Source organism: Lipotes vexillifer, unplaced genomic scaffold (genome assembly GCF_000442215.2).
Source record: "Lipotes vexillifer unplaced genomic scaffold, Lipotes_vexillifer_v1.1 scaffold913, whole genome shotgun sequence".
NCBI classification, from domain to species: domain Eukaryota; kingdom Metazoa; phylum Chordata; class Mammalia; order Artiodactyla; family Lipotidae; genus Lipotes; species Lipotes vexillifer.
The window spans coordinates 763,984-771,229 of NW_006798474.1; positions in this window are offsets into that span (position 1 = coordinate 763,984).

A 7,246-nucleotide genomic window follows, 5' to 3' on the forward strand; every position below is an offset into this window, starting at 1 on the left:
TGCTCAAGGTATATCACCTCAGATCGGGCTGCGGCTGTTCTGTGCCTGCTCCTGCCTTGGCTCACGGTGGCTGGATGGTGCCTTGCGTGGACGCCGGCACTCAGGGGTTGCTGATGGGCAATCAGATGGATGGCCTGATGTGACACTGCAAAAGCAAACCAAGGTGCTGTCTCACATCTGGCCTTCCAGGTGTGGAGCAGTGGGAGGTTGACATAACCTAAAAAAAGTGAGGCGCTTCTGGCTGCAGCCTGAGTTCACATGCTTGCCTCCCCTGCCTCTCAAATCCCACTGAAATGACAGCAAAGCTATAAAAAGGAAATCCATCCATGACTGTGCTGAGAACAGCACGTGTGGCTCTCTGTGCCTAGAGATGTTGATGAATCTCTGAAAGACAGGAAGGAGATGGGAGCATATGGATGGGTAAGCTAGAGAAGAGCTAGCTGTAGCTTAGAACATGCTCAGGAAAGTGCTGTACATGACCCTCAAGTACTGCTTGAAAAATAGACCCTGTGCAGTATTACTTTTGTGATGATCCTGATAAATAGCAGAAATAATATGTTTCTTCACTTTCAGTCTGCTATGGTTCCCAGTAACATTGAGATGCTCTTTGTTAAGGTATATTAACCGAGTCTGGGCTGCAGGAATTGTACGCCTGCTTCTGGGGGTGGGTGCATTCAATCTAGGGGTCTAGGGACTTGCTAGAGGCCCACAGATAGGCCTAGAGAGGTTGGGACTCTTCTGGGGTTGTGTGCAAACATTATTGACTCTTTGGGTATTTTTCTGGGGTCTTGAGTCCATTACTTTGGTTAGATTTGCAAAAACTCTGTGACCCAAGGCCACAGTGCACTATTAGAGTTTTATGACGACTTTCCCAACTTCCCACAGCTGGTTAGTTGTAGCTGAGCAGCTCCTTTGGGTCCTTAGTCAACAGTACCTTTCGTCCCCACTATTAAAATTGTGCTATTCAAAATGCTTTTCTGTATATTGTCCTATTTGAGTCTCACAATAGCCCATAGAGAAGGATCAAACATGCATCGTTATCTTTACTTGAAAAGTGAGGAATCTCACACACAGTGAGGTTAAAGTGTATCTCCAAGGTCACACGGCAAGGTGATGGTAAAGCTATCATGGGGCCACAGGTCTCAAGACTCCGGGTCAGTGCTCTTGGCTGCTTCCTTAGTCTCCTTAACAAATTGAAAAAGCACTTCTGTTCTCTTAATGTACACCAGTAGCTGTATGTTCAGACTCCTCCAAAAACCTGGTCCAGCAACCCAGGGTATGACCTTAAAAATCCTCTCCAGAGCCCAAATTCTTCACATATGCCTTTCCTCAAATAAGAACTATCATTACAAAGGGAGTGGCAGAGGCAAAGGAAATACCATTCCCTTTTTTATCCCCTATGGCATCCCAAAGCACTTTCTATCTCCAAACGCCCAGGAGGAGATGGCCATCCCCTCCTTCTGCACTCCCTCTCCGAGAGCCAGTGCATCCCACTGAGCCCTTTCCTTGGCTTTAGTCAATGCCATTGGGTGATAGTTGATTACTGCCCATAGTCCCACAGCATGTAAGGAGCGGTGAGCTGGTGCCACCGGGATCCAAACAGCAGTCCTTAAAATCTGAGCTGCTCTCCTCTCTGCCCCTCCCTGTCTCAGAGCTGCATCAGGAGAGAGAGATTTGTCCCATATCTGCACCTTGACTAGCAGGGGCTGCCGATGTACATCTGTCAGCTACCCTGGCCAGAAACCACAGCAATCAGCTGGAATGAGCTTAACTGACTCTTCCTTGTCTCGATCTGTAGGCACATCTAAAGATTTGGCTTTGGAAGTTTCCCAGCTACTTGCCTGACAGCTGGCCTTTGGATAGACAACTGTCCTATGTGTTTATCTCATCCCCAGACTAGGAATTTTCAAATTCCATCTGAGCTTTCAATCACTCACAGGCATTTGGTGCGGATGGAGAGGCATTGTCTAAAGTGCCATGTTCAAAGTTCTTGTTGAAGGCAGCTTGGTGCTAGAGGAAGGGTGTGGGCTTTGGATTCAAAGAGACATCAGCTTGTTGGGAGGATTAAATAAGGTAATACACATTTAAGTGCTAGGAGTAGTGACTGGCCCATAGTGAGCTCTCTGAGTGTGTTAACTATTGTCATAGAGATTAGAGATCATGCCTCCAAAGCCCAGTGCATATTGGCTATTATTATTATAATCCTAGTTCAATGCAGGAAGCCTCCAAAAACAAAATCATCCTTCTTCCCCACCCTGAGCTTGGAGCCAAGTTGGTGCTCATTAGAGACATATAGGTGCCTTAGAAATCAGTCTGGATACGGAAGCAAAAGGCCTGAACTACAGCCTTAGCTTTGCCGTTAATTGGCCCTGTAATCTAGACCAAGTCACTTTAATCTCTAGGATTTATTCCCTTCGGGTGGGTTGGACACCGAGGACCCTATATTGGACTAAATATCGTCCCCCTCCCTCCAAATTAATGTCCACCCAGACCTCAGAATGTGACCTTATTTGGAAACAGGGTCTTTGCAGGTGTAATTAAGAGGAGTTCATGCAATATGACTGGTGTCCTTATAAGAAAAGAAAGGACACAGAGACTCAGGGACAGCAGGACCCATAGAGAAAATGCCATGTCATGGTAGAGGCAGGGATTACAGTGTTGAGTCTATAGAGTAGGAAGTCAGGGATTGCCAGTGTCCATCAGAAGCTGGAAAAGGCGAGGGGGCGTCTCCCTTGAGCTGTCAGAGAAAACACAGCCCTGCTGACACCTTGAGTTCAGACTTCTGGCCTCCAGAACTGTGGCAAAATAACTTGTTGTTTTCAGCCATCTGGTCTTTGGTTCTTCGTGATACAAGCCACAGGAAACGAATATACACCCCAAAGAGCCTTCCTTCTCTAATAGACTTAATTTAATGAGACAACACAAAGTCCTGTCCCCTTATTTGACATCATCCACCTGTTTTCACCAGCCTGATCCCTAGAAGTGCCTGAGACCTGGCTGTCCCTTTCACCAGCCTGATCCCTAGAAGTGCCTGAGACCTGGCTGTCCCTTAAAAAGCAAGGAGGGGGACTTCCCTGGCAATATTGTAACATATTCAATAAAGACTTTAAAAATGGTCCACACCAATAAAAAAAGCAAGGAGGGGAAGGAAGGAAAGGAAGCAAGTTTGAAGATGGAGTGGGGGTGGTGGGCAGCAGAGGACAAAATGCCAGAAGAGGCCCTGTAGAGCTTGGAGAAGGCTGATGGAAGGAAAGAACTCTGTGGCTGGGGGGAAAGCCCTGCTACATTAGTGGGGTCCTTCCCAGAGGCAATGCGTCACCAGGGAAAAATGCCTTAAATGGATCAGTTAAGCACAGATGGAGATCTAGGAGCCTCATGGTCTGGGGAGAGCTCAGGCTTTGCCATTGAATCAGCTTTGAGAATTTGAGACACATGGACCTATATTTGCCAGTGAACTTGTGGGACTCCTCTTAGCAAAATGCTTAATGGGCTATTTGTCTCTGGAAGGTGGGGAATGAAATGACATTTTACCCCTAAAATAGGATGGGCATTGTGCTTGGTATTTTTTTTGTTTGTTTGTTTGTTTTGTTTTTTTTGTTTTTTTTGTTTTTTTGCAATACGTGGGCCTCTCACCGTCGTGGCCTCTCCCCTTGCCGGACGCGCAAGCTCAAAGGCCATGGCTCCGCGGCATGTGGGATCCTCCCGGACCGGGGCACGAACCCGTATCCCCTGCATCGGCAGGCGGACTCTCAACCACTGCGCCACCAGGGAGGCCCTGTGCTTGGTATTTTTACAAATGTTTTGTTCATTTACTTTTGAGAATAACGATGCGGTAGTTATTAATAATTCTAGTTTGCAGAGGAGACTCAGCTGTGAATTTGCTCAAGGTCACAGTGGCTTGTCAAAGATCTGTCCTGGGGGGAAGCTAAGGTCTGTGCGACTACGAAGACCAGCCTCCTAGCACTCAAAGTGGCCATTTCCCATTTTTGTCCCCATCCATCTCTCTTTCCTCTTCTTCAATCTCTTATCCATCCGTTTAGAGTTCCCACAGTGCCATTCTCACTTGCAGAGAAAAATTCAAAGAATCATAAAATGTCATAACAAGAAGGAAATTTCCCACCTTTTCATTTTAGAAATGAAACTCTTTTCGTGCTTTGGTTTCCCCAAGGTGAGCTGTCTTTTTTTTTTTTTAATTTATTTTATTTTTGGCTGCGTTGGGTCTTTGTTGCTGCGCGTGGGCTTTCTCTAGTGCGGCGAGCAGGAGCTATTCTTCGTTGCAGTGCGTGGGCTTCTCATTGCGGACCACAGGTTGTAGGTGCACGGGTTTCAGTAGTTGCAGCACGTGGGCTCAGTAGTTGTGGCTCATGGGCTCTAGAGCACAGGCTCAGTAGTTGTAGTGTACAGGCCTAGTTGCTCTGTGGCATGTGGGATCTTCCCAGACCAGGGCTCGAACCCGTGTCCTCTGCACTGGCAGGCAGATTCTTAACCACTGTGCCACCAGGGAAGTCCCGAGCTGTCTTTTTAATCCTTTAAATCTGTTACATCTTTGAAGTGTCTGATTTCCCAAAGACACAGTGAGAGGAAATGACCACACGAAGGATGCTCAGCCAGTGAGGGTGAGCCAAGGTTGGACCAGAGAGGTCTGGTCCCCTAGACCACACTAGCTCTGGAGAAACTGTGTCATCAATGAAATGGCAATGGACAGGTCCCTTCTTGGCATCCCTGAAGTTTCTAGGAACCAGAAGAAATTCTTTGAAGGCCTCTTTCATTGATGAGAAAATAATGACAGGAAAACAGAGTTCCCTTTGCCTGAATGGTCTATAAAGGGACTTAGGAGGCAATGTCTACAAATGGAGCCTATCAAGGCCCTGAACTCATTCACTCATCTGTTTACCAACTTTATCTGAAAATCACTGATGACCAGAAACATTAATCAGAGGCAAGCCAGGCACAGATAGCTCATCATTTTTTTTTTTTTCCTGGAGAAAATTTCAAAATTTCTTATTTATTTCATTTCATTTATTTAAATTTATTTTTGGAATATATTTTTGTAAGTATACAGGTTAATGTTTTGATGTATGTGTACAGCCATAAAATCATCACCACAATTAAGATAACAAACATTTTCATTACCCACGTCTAAAGATTTCCTGGTGTCCCTTCCCTACCTCTACTCCCATTCCCCAGGCTAACCCTGATCTTCTTTCTTTCACTATAGCTTAGTCTGTATTTCCTAGAATTTTATATGAATGAATTGTATAGTATGTACTTTTATTCAACATGATAATGTTGAGATTCATTCAAGTTGTTGTCTGCATCATGGTTTACCCTTTCAATAGATGGGTAGCATTCCACTGTATGGATATACCAGCTTATTTATCCATTTTTCAATGGATGGGCTTTTGTGTTGTTTTCCGTTTCACCATCATTTTTAAACATATATACACAGGACATTCTAATACGTCTTCCCTTTGGTACCCAGGTGTGCTGAGTGCCTCTGACCGGAGCACTCTGATTCTATTTCCCTCTCTGGGGACAAGGATGTGACTTTTTAAGTCTCCGGAAACCTGTGATTCAAAAGTCACCTAGTTCCACCCAGAAACCTGGTAATCAAATCTCTTTATGAGTAAGTAATGCAACTCTATATAATAGGATTAGGACAGAACATTACCAGGATACACTAAAACAAAAGGATCAAGCAATAGGTCTTGAAAAATCACTGAACAATTTTCAAATTTATATCCAAAGACAGAAACTGGAAAACCAGCCCCCAAAGTAATTATTTCTCAAAGCTTTTTGTATAAAACACTGGTTGCTCAGGATGATAATAGATGTTTTGTAAACAAACAAACAAAAACAAAGCAAACTAACAAAAAAAATCAGATTTCTTGATTACTTATATTTTAGAAACACTGATAAAATTAAACAAATTTAAATTTCTTTGTTGCAAGACTTTTGAGAGCCTTTAACACATTAATGTTAATGTTCATATACATTCAAAGGGAAGTGGTATGGATGGGGCATGAATTTAATTTAAAATTTTCCAAATGTATTTAACCACCAAACATTTTTTTTTCCTTGTAAACTAGTATTCCACAAGAACATACTTTGAGAAATGTTCTTCTTGAGACTTAATCATTCCTCAAAGCAATTTTATGTAAAGAAAAAGAAAGCAGATAATAAAATATAAAAAAACAAAAACTAAAGTGAGTTTGATTCAAGATTTTTTTTAATTGGGGGACCCAGTTTCCAGGGAGTTCCTTGAATCACAAATAGATGACTCTGTTAGCCACTAAGTATCAACTCCTTTTTCTAAGTCCTTTTTTGCCCCCAATATGACAATCTTAAAGATTTGTATTATTTTTAATCATAATAAATGACTCTTTGGTGGAAGCTTTTCCCTGCGAGCTCAGGATGGTTCTATGCCGTGTCCTCTCGGGGAGCTCCTCTTGATCCTGGTCCTTCCTCATCGCTCCTGGAGGTGAGTGGCACTGGGAGGCCATCCCTCAGTGGGTGGGGGACCCACCGCACGCACTGGTTCAGCTGCATACAACAGGTATGCTCTTCCGTGATGAGAATGTGCTAGTGCCTATGGGAATCCATAAAACACCATCTTCTCAATTTATAAGCTCTCTACTGTAATCTAGACTCCACAAATGAGCAATTCTGTTGCATAATGAATGGAGGAGGATGTTTTATGCACTTTTATGTTGTTCCAAGTCTGTGGTTTCACTAAATTTCCACCTCAAAGATATGTAATTAGAGCCTTAACAATCTGCTATCTTGGTCCTCTCCACCCTCCTCTGGAATCCATAGCAATCTCATAGGCTGGTTTCTGACAGGAACAAACACAAAGCGTGTGTGTGTGTGTGTGTGTGTGTGTGTGTGTGTGTGTGCACATGCATGTATCTGTCTTGTAGGTTTGTGTGGGTAGAAGGCATGACTCAGTCTTCTAGAAAGTGAGATGGCTGGGTGGATGGGGCCTGGGTGTCAAACATCTCCCATTTGCTGACCTCTGGCTTTCCCTCCCACCATGGGGCCACTCACGGTTTCCTCCTGCTAGGTCCCAGACCCCAGGAGGTTTATATTCTACTATCCTCCCCATAAGCCTGGTCATTTCTCCCCACCAGGCTTTCCCTCATGCTGTTCCCACTGCTAAGTAGGCCCTTCCTTCTTCTCTGGCCCAAACACTTTTTCCTTCAAGGCTCAGTTCAAACTCTTTGTTCCATGAAAACTGCTCTTTCCC